Genomic DNA, 14,512 nt, shown 5'->3' with positions numbered 1-14,512 from the left:
ACATCCTTGTAATTATTTGTGTCTCTAAGAGCAAATATGGGATGATCATTTATCTTTATTTTCAGGATTCAACCAGTCATTTGTTCTATTTTTAATATCCACAGCACTCAGGGAGGTTAAAACACTTTACGCTCTGTTTAAAAACACATCTGTCTTCAATCAGTTGAGACGTTTAAAACAAGGAGCAACATCCTACCGAATATTCCATCAGTCTAATATCAAGAAACAGCTGACAGTACTGGAAAGCCTTTGAACACTGACAACATTCTGGCAATGGTATTGAAGACTTGTGCTCTAGAATTAACCATCACCTTATTCGAGCTGTTCAAGTACAGCTACAACATAGCACCTGCACAACAATATGGAAAGCTGCCCAGCTATCACCTGTGCACTAAAATCCAAACTGACTAATTACTATTCCATCAGTCTACTCTTGATCACCAGCAAAATGATGTAAGGTATTGCTGCTGTGCTATGAAGCAACACTTACATAATAATAACTTACTTGCGGAGGATCAGTTTGGGTTCTGATAGGACCACTCAGCCACTAGTCTTGGTTCTTTATTTCACTAGTCTCATTACAGTCTTGGTTCAAACGTGGACAAAAGAGCTGAACTCAAACAGTAAGGTGACTGAACTGCCCTTGATACCAACGCAGCATTGACTGAGTACAGCATTAAGGAGTCCTAGTAAAACTGAATTCAATGAGAATCAGACAGTTCAGATGGGATGAGGCATACATAGCTTAAAAGGAAGATGGTTGTGTTTGTTGATGGCCAATCATCTCAGTCCCAGGACTCCACTGCAGGAGTTCCTGAAGGTAATATCCTAGATCCAAACATGTTCAGCTGTTTTATCACTGACCCTCCCATATGCCAAAGTGGGATGTTTACTGAAGATAGCACAATGCACTACACCACTCCCACCTCCTTAGTTACAGAGGCAGTTCATGTCCATATGCAACAAGACCTGAACAACATTCAGCTGGGACTAATAAGTGATGAGTAACATGCACACGACCCAAGTAGCAGGCAATTACTATCTCCTGCAAAGGAGAATCGAACTATGTCAATTTGGCCTTCAATGGTATTACCATCATTGAACCCCCTAATATCAACATCTTTGGGGTTACCATTAGCCACATGTTCTCATTCATACTTGCAAAACACACATGCGTAGTACTCCTGCCAATGCTGCCAGTGATATCATTCCATTCCCTCATATAGCTTGTACTCATTGTGGGCCCACCATGTCTTTTAATGGCAGAGTTTTTTCACAAAATGTGCACATGCTCATGTGAACCTTTCAAAGTGTCAGGAGACACAGCCTAACCAGAAACTGAACTGGACCACCCATAGCTACAAGAACAGGTCCAGAGGCTGGAAATTCTGCAGCGAGTAACTCGCCTCATCTTCCCAAAGCCTATCCACCATCTACAAGGCAGGAGTGTGATGGAACACTCCACACTTGCCTGGATAAGTGCAGTTCCAAAAGCACTCAAGAAGCTTGACACCATCCAGGACAAAGCAGCCCACTTTGATCGGCGCTCGATCCACAACCATTAGACAGTGACAGCAATGACTACTGTATATAAGATGCATTGTAACGATTTGTTCAACCTCCTTCAACACCACCTTCAAAATCTGCAACCTTTAACATCTAGAAAGACAAGGGCAGTCGAAAGACAGGAACTTCACCATTTACATTTTTTCCTCCAAGCCACTCACCATTTTAACTTAGATCTACTGCTGTTACTTCACTGGCACTAGATTAAAATCATTGAAAGTCCCTCCTAGCAGCACTGTGCTGGTGCTCTAACACTATATGGATTGCAGCAGTTCAAGGTGACTTGCCCCACCTTCTCTAGAGTAGCTAGGAATGGATAACGAATGCTGGTTCAGCCAACGTCAACCACATTTTTAAGAAAGTTGTATAAACTATCACCACTATATTGTTTTTCAAATCATTCAATATTCAAATGTTCATTAATACGTAAAAATGTGTACATTTAAAATTAAATTCAATAGAATGATTTGGAGTTTGCCTAACAACAGAAAAAAATCTCCCAAGGCTGAAATGTAAAGCTCATCCTTTGCAATTCACTTTCAGTTTCATGCTAAGTCATCCAGTAGGTGGCAGTAAAAGATTATTTGGCAGGTTAACTGGCCCCATTTATTTTTTTAAACAAAAGGTACAATTTTTGTTTCAGTAGAATTAATTAATGGCCACATCTACCAGTATGAACATAGTCATTGCTAAAGGATAGATTGGACTTGGATCAGGGTCAGGCAGAAGTCCCAATGCAGCTAACTTTGCAGGAATTATCCAGCAAGTTGAAATTGGGCAATTACCCAGTGTTTGCAAGCCTCTGAAAATGTTCCAACTCTGAGATACTCAGTGGCTTCTGATGACTTTGACTTAGTTACCTGAATAGTTACTCTAACACTAGGCTAACTATAAAACTGACCATACATCACCTAATGCCAACAATCTCTCCTGATACCTCCAACAACTCTTGATTGCACCTGACCCATGCCAACTCTCCCTGAACCAGACTCACTGCCCGCAGACCCACAGACCTAACTAAATACACCCATTCTGATTTCTACACACTCCCCCAACCCTGCATCGCCAACTGTTCCCTAACCTAACAGCCAATGACCTGCCCTAAGCCCGCACCTATTTACCTAGCACCCAAACCCACCTTGTACCCTGTCTCCTCATCCATCTGACACCTTACTACCCACACCTGCCTACTACTCTATCCCCTCACCCACCTGGCACCCTGTTCAAGTTAGGAGAGAGGGACACAACAGAAATCTAGAGGCTTCTTGGTTTGACATTTGTCATGGGGAAGGATTTCAAAATGGAAAGTCCTACTCAACCAATTCTATTGAATATTTTGAGGAGATAATGGACAGACTGAATAAGACCAGAGAATGTGGAGTCAGGGACCCAGTGCCAAATTAGGCATTTTGCAGGTTTCATGGTAGAAAACAGAGACTAGGAGCAAAGGGTAATTATGCAGAGTGGGCCGAAGGTAGGAAGTGGTGTTCCACATGGAACATTGCTGAGACAATTGCTGTTCAGAATTTACATGAACAATTTACCTTCACCTTTGAATATCCATGACTTCTTTTTATTTGCCACTGTCTTTCATTTGACTAAACCCAGAACTCTAGATTCCATCCTTAAACCCCATTAAGACATATCTTCAAACCCACCTTTTTGACCAAGCTTTTGGTCACCTGTCCAAATGTCTCATGGTGACAAATTTCGATTGATGATGCTCCTGGCAAGTGGCTTAGAATGTGTCACTACAATAAAGGCTCCAAATAAATATAAGTTCTTGCTATGTACTGATAGAACCATAGAACATTTACAGCTCATAAAGCCATTCATCATGTTTTGCCAGCTGAATGGCCACTCATTCTAATCCCACTGACCAGAACATGGTCCGTAGCTCACCAGGTTCATTTACTGAGGGATTCTGCCTCAGCTATCCAGCTGGCCAGTGAATTCCATACAACTTCCACCCTCTGGGTAAAAGCATTTTCTTCATGTCCTCTCATCATTCTACTAATCACTTTAAATCGGTGTCCCCTGGAAATTAATCTCTCCACTAGGGAAAACAGGTCTTCCCTGTCCACCCTGCCTGAACCCCTCATTATTTTGTACAACTGAGGAAGTCATCCCTTAGCCACCTTTTTTCTAAGGTGACCAGATTATGCATAAAACCACACCTGTAGTTTAACCAGTTTCTTACATAGTCCAATATTACATCCCTGCTCTTATATTCAACATCTCACCAAATGAAGAAAAGCATCCCAGATGCCTTCTTTTCTATCTCATCTATTTGTCCTGTTACTTTCAAGAACTTGTGGACATGCACTCCAACTGCACTTCCACTGCTCCTGTCAATATCCACCCACACTTATTGTGTACACTCTTGCTTTGTTTGCCCTCCCCAAATCCATAACCTCATACTTCTCCAGATTGAATTCCATTTGCCACTTTTCTATCCCCTCAACGGGGCCATTGCTATCTTCTTGAAATCAGCAGCCAAACCTTTCACCAACTGTACCTGATCTACTTTGCATCACCTACGAATTTTGCAATCATGCCTTCCACATTTAAATTTAAAATCATTAATATATATACACTACAAAAGTAAAGGAACCAAAACTGAACCCTGTGGAAAGCCACTGGAAAATATGCTTTGCAAAAAAATCCAACCATTGTTACCCTTTGACATAACCAGAGACCCTTAAAGGGGTCTTGACCCTTGAGGTCTCTGAAGAAATTTTACGGGATTTTCTTTTTCCTATTTTCACTCCTGTGGAACAGAAATAACCAAGGATTAGTCGTTCTGGAATTGCAGAACAGCTGCAACTGCTGCTCATCCAGATTTGGCTCATTGCATTTGGCCCATTGCATTTTCCTCTACCAGCCACAACCCACTAGAGGGCCACTATAGATGAGGCAGAAGTCAAAATTTGACGGCCAACCTGATAAGCAACCTCGAAGGAGTGACATGCTGATATCTTGTCTCCATAACGAATATGCAAGTCAACGTTTATTTAGCCTTCAGCTCTGGTGGACATTTGTACTGTATTATTTCATTGTGTTCAAAGAAGGACCTGAAAATTTCATTCACCCCTCCATTTTTGTCCTTTACCAGCAGTTCTATGAATCACAAACTTACTCTTAAAGCTGATTGTTTCAGCTAACACCTCTCAATTTACTTTCACAGTTACTCCCGGTGTAGTTTGCAGAAGGTTGCAAATGGCCCTTGTTCAAATGCTAGCAAGATTAATTGGAATCATAGCTGACTAATTTTGAAACTCTTTCTTGGACCCGTACCTCTTCCAGAACATCCATCATACAACTGGTGAAGTTGTTGAGCTGCCTGGCAAGTTGTTAGTGATTATGCTATTGCCCCGTAAAGTCCAGGTTAATGTTATGCGTCAACAGATCTGGCCCAGTAAAATGAAAGATTAGTAAGCATAACCGTATTGCAGCTTTCAATGACAAAATGGTTCAGGCACATTCTGAACAGAGTAGATATGCCTACTGAGGGAAGGGTCAAGAATCAGAGGACGCAGATTTAATAATGAATTGTAAAAGAACTAAAGCCAACATGAGGAAAAGCATTTTTTAATAACGCCAGCAGTTTAGATCTGGAATACACTGCTTGAAAGGTTGGCGGAACCAGTTTCAATAATGGTTTCAAAAAGAAATTGAATAATCATCTGAAGATAAATATTTCCAGCGATACGAGGAAAAAGTAAGAAAGTGAAACTAGCTGAGTTACTGCTGCAGAGAAATGTTTTGGACATAAGGTTAAACAGCCTGCTGCTCTGAAATTATGTGTTTCTATCACACACGCCTCAATGTGCATCTCATCAAACTTTTCACAGATGAGCCAAGAAAATAATGGCAAACCAATAAAAATCCTTAAGTTACTTTATTTCATACAAAGTAAACACACACAGAGTAACAATGAGGTTCAACTTGACATTGCACAATATAATAATAAAAAATGTGCTGCCCTTCCCCATATCTGAGCCATTTCTTTCAATTTAACCTTCTGGCAGTACTTGCACCTTCCTGTTTTAAAAAAAAATTGAACATAAGTATTTCTGTTCCTATTTTTGTTTCATAAATGATTAAAGGACCTATACCTATCAATCCTAGCCACATGGCAAGGACCATTAGTTTAAAATGGCAAACAGAGTGGAGGACTTTTATCTAGACATGCTGAAATACAGAGACTTGGAAGATTCGCTACAATCTTGTAAAGCTCAATCTAGATCACATTTAGAGACATTCAGGTCAGGGTAATATGTCAGGAAGGATATTTTGGCCTTGAAAAATTGTGGTACTCGATGATTTATTTTTGTGATATGGTAGATAGAAACTATTCCTGTTAAAAGTAGAACTAAGTAATTCAGGGGTGTTAACATAAAGCACTTTTTACATCCTAATGACTATGACAAGTAGCAACATTGCCTCCTGGAGGCTGAGGAGTGACCTTAAAGAAGTTTATAAAATCATGAGGGGCATGGGTGAATAGTCAAGGTCTTTTGCCAAGGGTAGGGGAGTACAAAACTAGAGGGCACAGGTTTAAGTTGAGAAGGGAAAGAAAGATTTAGAAGGGACCTAACAGGCACCTTTTTCACACAGAGATTGGTGGGTATATGGAATGAACTGCCAGAGGCAGGTACAATTACAATGTTTAAATTACAACATTTAAAAGGCATCTGGATGGGTACATGAATAGGAAGGGTTTAGAGGGATACGAGCCAAATGCTGGCAAATGGGACTAGACTAATTTAGAATATCTGGTCGGCATGGACGAGTTGGACCGAAGGGTCTGTTTCCGTGCTGTACATCTCTATGACTCTATAATGTCAAGAGTGGAGGATGTTCGTGAATAATTGCACAATATTCAGCACCATTCATAATTCCTCAAGCAGTCCATATCCAAATGCAGCAAGGCCTGAACAATATCCAGGCTGACTGACAAGTGGCACGTAACATTCATGCAACTGTTGACAGAAACTGAACTGGATAAGCCATATAAGTACTGTGGCTACAAGTGCAGACTAGAGGCTAGGAATCTTGCAGTGAGTAACTCACCTCCTGACTCTCCAAAGCCTGTCCACCATCTACAAGACACAAGTCAAGAGTATGATCAAATATTCTCCACCTGTCTGGATCAATGCAGCTCCAAAATCACTTAAGCTTGACACCATCCAGTACAAAGCAGCCAGCTTAATTGACACCACATCAACAAAAATTCATTCCTTGACCACTAACGCTTTGTAGCAAGTTTATACCATCTGCAGGATGCACTGCAGAAATTCACCAAGGGTTGGAAGAGGTATCTTCCAACCTCACAGCCACTATCATATGGAAAGACAAGGGCAACAGATACATGGAAACACCACCACCTGCAAATTCCCTTCCAAGCTACTCACCATCCTGAATTGGAGATATATCACTGTTTTATCTGCATTGTTGATGAAGTATCGTATAATCCAGTGAAGCATAACACAAGATATCTGTGTTCTTCAAGTTGTGGCCTTATAGGCTTCACCAAGTTTAATCAGTCTACAATTAGTAGCTGCACCTTCAGTTTCTAGATTCTAAAATCTGGAATACCCTCCTTACATCTTGGATCCTGTATCTAACTTTCATCTTTAAAACATACCTAATACCTATCTCTTTAATCAAGCTTTTCCTTCTCTGAGCCAATATCACCTTATGTAGCTTAGTGCCACATCTTATGTCACGTGCTTTAGAACATTTTGTTACATTAAAGGCACAGTACAAGTTGTTATAAAAAGCAGTGGAAATCTGAAATACTCTCGATCACAAAGCTTACAAAGGTTACATCAACTAAAAATTTTGGAACTGAAACTGTAGTAAGGGATTTGGAAGCAACGTTGATACAGATGATAGATGATTTACTTGAAGAATAGGTATGAAGGGCTCAAGGACTACTTTGATCCTACCCTTGTCACACAATGGGAGGACTGCTTCTGCAATCACATCCCCAACCCAAACATATGAGCAAACTGAAGTTTCTCTTTAACTGGGGCTCCTTGCAGTCACAGGGCTGGGAAATTACTTGAATCTGTCATCCTTCACCATAAATTGCTCAAAAGAAATTGGTATCCTGGAATATAATACTGAAGAGGACTTGTAAAAAAAGGGGAACATCTGAATTGAACAATGAAACAAAAAGTAACTGAAGAGACATAACAAAAATTGAATAATGATAAGAACTCTTAACTAAACATAAGTCAATGTAATAACTGATAGCTATGGCTGTAGTTTGAGATTTTTAAATCGACATTTCACTAAAATATGAAGATATTAGTATGTGCTCACCATTTTACATTTTATTTTAACCTGGAGAGCTTTTGAATAGATACAAAGGGCAGCACGGTGGCTCAGTGGTTAGCTGCCTCACAGCACCAGGGACCCAGGTTCGATTCCACCCTCGGGCGACTGTCTGTGTGGAGTTTGCACATTCTCCCCATATCTGCGTGGGTTTCCTGCCGGTGCTCCAGTTTCCTCCCACAGTCCAAAGATGTGCAGGCTAGGTGGATTGGCCGTGCTAAATTGCCCACCGTATTCAGGGATGTGTAGATTGTGTGGGTTATAGGGGGATGGGTCTGGGTCTGGGTCGGGGTCGGTGTGGACTTGTTGGGCTGAAGGGCCTGTTTCCACAGTGTGATGATTCTGTGATTCAAAAAACCTCCACAAGAAGAAACTTCTGAAAAGAGAGTCAGTATTTGCTGCTCCAAACTTTCTTGAATGAGTTTAAAGAGTAGCATGACTGAGCCATCCTTTCAACTAGGAATTGATGTACAACATAATAAGGGGAATGGGAGGATCTAAAAAGTATTTTTTAAAACACTACCAAACTTTCCATTTTAGATCTTCATATATTTGACTAAATGTACACTGTGGAATATCTGCCTTCCAATTTTCAGGCTGCATTCTTTTTTTTTTCAAAAAAATGATACAACTGATTTTCTACTACAAAGAAATGATCATATCTTAGAAACACTGAACATTTCCCACCTTCTAAAAGTAATAAGGCCTTGCTTCCTGGGAAAAGTTTCCATTACTGCCAGCCACTCTCCTCCAAAATGTTGTCAAAGTGGCTATGCTACATGTTGATCTCAGTGGTTACTAGCATACTATTCAATCCTCGAAACATCCTAGGTAAGCCCAAGACTATCCTTGCCTAATGTCCATATGTATCCATATCCAGCAGAAATCATTAAATAATTATTAATAAGTTGACTAATAAGCTGGAAACACTGATGCCAACTGCAGGACTTCCATTACAGTCCATGAATCAAACCTAGGGCCTTCCTCTTCCACATGGCTCAAATACTTACAGTGTGAACCAGACGACGACTTATGGAGGCTAGACTATTATGCAGGTAATTACGCTCAATTGCTATGAAGACATAGAAATGGAAATCATCAGAGCTGCAAAGCAACTGTGAGGAGCGTTCCCCAAGCAAAACCACCAAATGCATTTTATTACTTTAATATTGAAGAACATATCTTTGGCCTCTATACCTTTATATATAATACACACACTTTATGTTCATTACATTATTTCCTGTTGTAATTAGTAATTAGGTTAACAATGAAATGTATAATTGCCAATGCCATACTTTTGGTTTACCAAATGAACAGCTCCTTTCACATTTATTAAACGCTGTTGAATTCTGCAGTTACTCAGGTATGTTGAGACCAAAAGAATATTTTAGCATTTTTGGATCTGATCAATTAACACTGTTATGGTACATCTGCTAGGTAACCTCATCACCTTAACCTTCATTCCACTCATTCTACTTGTCATTGTCCAATCAATCAAGCCAGCAATCAACAAACACTGCATTTCTGTCCACAACAACCCTCAGGATGATGGCAGCGATACTTTGCCTCACACTGAAGCCTCTCCATCCGTGTATACTGCCATTGTGATAGCATGGAGGCCTACAATTACAATCATGAATAAACATCAAAGCTACTACTTTGATTGGCTATAATGTGCTTGTAAGATTCTCAGATTAAAGGTAAAATATTAATGCACCTTCCTCTGTACTTCAACTACTCTTATGGCACCTTCACCATCTGTGATCACATGGTTTTTTTGGAATCCCTTTACAATACTTACTGTTTACGACCCGAGACAGCCTGAAATATTTTCTCTTCTTTCATTCCTATTTAACAATCAAAGCTTGAACTTAAAACAAAATTATCTGCAGTAATAACTCAGCACTAATTTCTTTCTCAGTTTCCATCACCCTGTCTCCCAAAATTCGCTGCCCTGCAGCCCTCTGAATGCCTCACTCCATATAAATGCTACAACCCATTACACATCCAATCTAGATGATCTCATCACTATCAAAATCATCTTCAAGTCCCTCCTTACATCGCTCGCCACTCACATCCATGCCTAGAAAACTCTCAATCAAGTTTCTAACTTTCAAAGTCTCAACTGCCTAGCCTTTTAGTATCATAATTCTTTAGTAATTGATCTACTTAACAGTTGCCTGGAAATTTGTATTTTCTCACTTCCTTAAATCCAAACATGTGGAAAACTAACCAGATTTAATTGACAATATCAGAAGTTCTGACCTCATTCTCTTCCGTCAGAACCAGACTCTATTCCAGAATCAACATGGAAAATAAACAAGATTTAGCTTCTCTTTTCCACTAACAATGAAGTCTGTGATTCCCTCTCCCCTGCCCCATCACCTCTTCAACAAGTCTGAGGAGCTTATAGACTTCGTGACTGACATTTGGATACCTCTGTTGCCTTTTCTTCCCTATAACTTACCACCTAAGCAATTTCATCCCAGCCTTGACCTTTCATTCCTCTCTGTTTTTCCTATTTCTTTGATGCCTTATCCCAGCTGGAGAGGGAATATATCGCCTGGCCCCCAAACCCATTTCCATTTCCCAAATGACCTCTCATAGAATGGGTATTATAAATGATTCTTATCTCAAGTACTGACTCATCAAGCTTCAAAATCCTAGTTATCACCATTACCTCAAAATATCCACCATCAACCAATATATCCGCACAAACAATCACTACCTTCAAGGTCCCTTCATGCTCCAACACCCTTGAACAAGCTGTCAGTCTCCACATCTGTCATCATCACTGACTCAACTGATGTGTTTGCATCAGTCCAATCAGATCTACATCTCTACTATATTAAATCACTTTAAGCAAAAACAAATCTCAAATTCCAGACTCTAATAGTCTGAGTATGTTCTCCTTCCTCATCTTCAACATCTCTAAAGGCTTCAGCATGACCATACGGTTCTCCTGAAATGTTTCTCTGTTTGCCACCTTAGTAGGACTGCGTTCAGTCAGTTCAACAGTAACCTTTCCAAACACAGAGCATCTCCAAGAATGTTCTCTCAGCGAGTAATTGCACTAAAACCATTATCTTCTTGTCTTGACACACACTTCTTCATGAACATGCTAACTCTCAGTGACAACATCCACAGAATTAACTTGCACATATGTTTCAATGGAGCCAAGATGTGTCCCCCAAACCTCCCTGACAGTCCGCTTTGCTGAGATCCAATATTGAATAAGCAATCACTTCTCCCAATTCAACAATAGAAAAAATGAAGCCATCATCTTTGCTATTGAACAAACTTTACCCTTGTAATAAATTCGAGATTCTTTCATAGGGCTAACTACACCCCATTTCCTTTCTCACCCTTGGTTAACAAAAACTATCTATTTCAGATTCAAAATTATTAAATTGTCGGCATAAATTGCTGTTTACAGAAGGGAGTCCCAACCATGCATCTCCAGTTACAAGTGAAAAAGGTTGCTTAATTTCATGCCGAAAAGACCTAGCAATAATTATCGTTCAAATTCCTAGACTCCCATACTGGTATAAATGGCATGAATAGTTTCTGTCTACACACACATTATCATTAGTATTATGAAAACTTCAATCAAATCAACTCTCAAAACTTCTAAATTCCAGGCAAAACCTAATCTAATTTCTTTAATATTTCATCACAATTTAACCCTTAGAATCTTGGTATTGTTCCAGTAAATGTGGTTGCTTCGTTGCAAACTGCTCACGATCTCCAGCTTTTTGCTAATATAGTTATGCTTATGCTGTTTTTCACACTCTTTCAAGTTTCACATAGAACATAAAATAGTACAGCACAATACAGGACCTTCGGCCCACGATATTGTGCTGAACTTTTACCCTAAACCTAAGGTCTATCTAATCTCCACCCCTACCTTATACTATCATCCATATGCCTATCTAACAGCCGCTTAAATGCCCCTAATGAGGCCGACTCCACTACCCTCTCCGGCAATGCATTCCACGCCCCTACCATTCTCTAAGTAAAGAACCTACCTCTGACTCCTATATCTACCTCCACTCACTTTAAAACTACGCCCCCTCGTAATAGCTACCTCCACCCTAGGAAAAAGTCTCTGGCTGTCCACTCGATCTATACCTCTGATCATTTTGTACACCTCTTATCAAGTCACCTCTCATCCTTCGTCGTTCTAAAGAGAAAAGCCCTAGCTCTCTCAACCTTTCCTCGTAAGACCTTCCCTCCATTCTAGGCAACATCCTGGTTAATCTCCTCTGCACCTTTTCCAACGCTTCCACATCTTTCCTGTAATGAAGCGACCAGAACTGGACCAATACTCCAGATGTGGCCGAACAGGGTTTTGTATAGCTGGAGCATAACTTCACGGCTCTTGAACTCAATCCATCTATTAATGAAAGCTAACACACCATACGCCTTCTTAACAACTCTATCCACCTGGGTGGCAGCTTTCAGGGAACTGTGGACATGAACCCTGAAATCCCTCTGCTCCTCCAAATTGCCAAGAATCTTTCCGTTAACCCTGTATTCTGCTTTCAAATTTGTCCTTCCAAAATGAATCACCTCACACTTTTCAGGGTTAAACTCCATCTGCCACTTCTCAGCCCAGCTCTGCATCCTATCAATGGCCCTTCGTAACCTCGAACAGCCCTCTGCACTATCCACAACTCGACTCACCTTCGTATCGTCCGCGAACTTACTAATCCACCCTTCCACTCCTACATCCAAATAATTTACAAAAATCACAAATAGAAGAGGACTCAGAACAGATCCTTGTGATACACCACTCGTAACTGAGCACCATGTTGAAAATTTTCCGTCCACTGCCACCCTTTGTCTTCTAAGGTTCAGCCAATTCTGAATCTAATCTGCCCCCTATCCCATCTCCTTACTTTCTGCATGAGCCTACCATGGGGAACCTTATCAAACACCTTACTTAAATCCATGTATACCACATCCACTGGTCTACCTTCATCCGCATGTTTGGTCACCTCTTCAAAGAACTCAATAAGGTTTGTGAGGCATGATCTACCCCTCACAAATCCATGCTGACTATCACGAATCAAACTGTGCCTATCCAAGTGATCATAATTCCTATCTCTCAGAGCCCTTTCCAATAATTTGCCCACCATTGAAGTAAGACTAACTGGCCTGTAATTTCCAGGGTTATCCCTATTCCCTTTTTTGAACAAGGGAATGACGTTTGCCACTCTCCAATCTTCCGCACGATACCCGTGGACAGTCACATATGGCCTCTTTTGTACCTCTTTGCTCTTCTTTGTTCATTTCCCAATTTTGGAATATGCGCTCCCACCCCCCTTCTATGTTTTGTCTTTTAACTTACACATCTTTCAGTCATCTTTGTTTATTTTGCGATACAGGATAAGGGTTGAGCAATTGTCCCTTAGTATTACTCACTGACTCTGAATCCAACTTTGTTCCTTCTCAAAAAGGCTCTCTGATCTTTCATTTGATCTAGTTTATTTTGAGCAGCCCCTACTCATCACAGTGAAATCAGCCCTACCCAAATGTTGAATCTCAACTGTTTCACACTTCATTCTTTCAAGTACATTGAACTTGAACTAATGAACACTACTGCATAAACGTTCATGCAATATTAGGCTGTTAGCTAAACTGTCCCTTATTCATCCATAAATTCAAAATGCCTCCTTGCTACCTCTAGGATGCATTGCTGCAGAAAATTATTCCAGACACTTGCAATAAGTCCACCAACTTTCTGGCATGTTTGTTTATCCTAAAGTGTAGACATTTATACCATCTGCTTATTCTCACCATATCCCCCCTTACCATGCAAATGATTCCACCTATAATCACTAAGGCTACTCCACCCCATCTACTGTTTTATATCTTCATTGCAAACTTTCTATCCTGGTATATTTGGAAAAGCAGGGCAGGTCTCAATCACTTAATGGTAAGGTCCTGGGGAGTGTTGCCGGACAAAGAGACCTTGGAGAGCAGATTCATAGCTCTTTGAAAGTGGAGTCACAGGCAGGCAGCATAGTGAAGGCGGTGTTTGGTATGCTTGCTTTTATTGGTCAATGCATTGAGTATAGGAGTTGGGAAGTCATGTTGTGGCTGTGCAGGACGATGGTTAGGCCACTTTTGGAGTATTGCATTCAATTCTGGTCTCCCTGCTACAGTAAGGATGTTGTGAAGCTTGAATGGGTTCAGAAAAAATTGACAAAGAAGTTGCCAGGTTTGGAGGGTTTGAGCTATAGGGAGAGGCTGAATAGGCTGGGGCTATTTTCCCTGGAGCACAGGAGGATGAGGGGTGGCCCAATAGAGGTTTATAAAATCATGAGGGGCATGTATAGGGTCTTTTCCCCTGGGTAAGGCCAAACCAAGTAAGGATGAAAGATTTCATTCCCTAAAGGGCATTAGTGAACAGATGGGTTTTTCTGACAGTCTACAATGGTTGCGTGGTCATCATTAGACCCCTAATTCCAGATTCTTTATCATTTCAAATTCTACTATCTGCCATTACAGGATTTGAACCCAGATCCCCAGAATATGGCGCATTGACCCTTACACAGCTGCAGCCCAACGCCAACTCCTATCTCCCCCCTGATCA

General features: G+C 40.6%; 1 protein-coding gene across 3 annotated transcripts in view; it reads right to left on the bottom strand.

Annotated features, from left to right (window-relative positions):
* Nucleotides 1–5,450: 5,450 nt before the first annotated feature.
* Nucleotides 5,451–14,512, bottom strand: part of pgap6 (post-glycosylphosphatidylinositol attachment to proteins 6) — a 54,312-nt gene continuing 45,250 nt past the window's right edge. For all 3 annotated transcript variants that reach the window (XM_020527004.2, XM_048609408.1, XM_048609409.1), the window contains one exon: nt 5,451–5,610. The gene's annotated coding sequence lies outside the window, so the exon portion shown is untranslated. The remainder of the gene's footprint in view (nt 5,611–14,512) is intronic.

The sequence above is a fragment of the Rhincodon typus genome, chromosome 21 (genome assembly GCF_021869965.1).
Source record: "Rhincodon typus isolate 14 chromosome 21, sRhiTyp1.1, whole genome shotgun sequence".
Taxonomy (NCBI): Eukaryota; Metazoa; Chordata; class Chondrichthyes; order Orectolobiformes; family Rhincodontidae; genus Rhincodon; species Rhincodon typus.
This window is presented reverse-complemented; position numbering and strand designations above follow the sequence as displayed.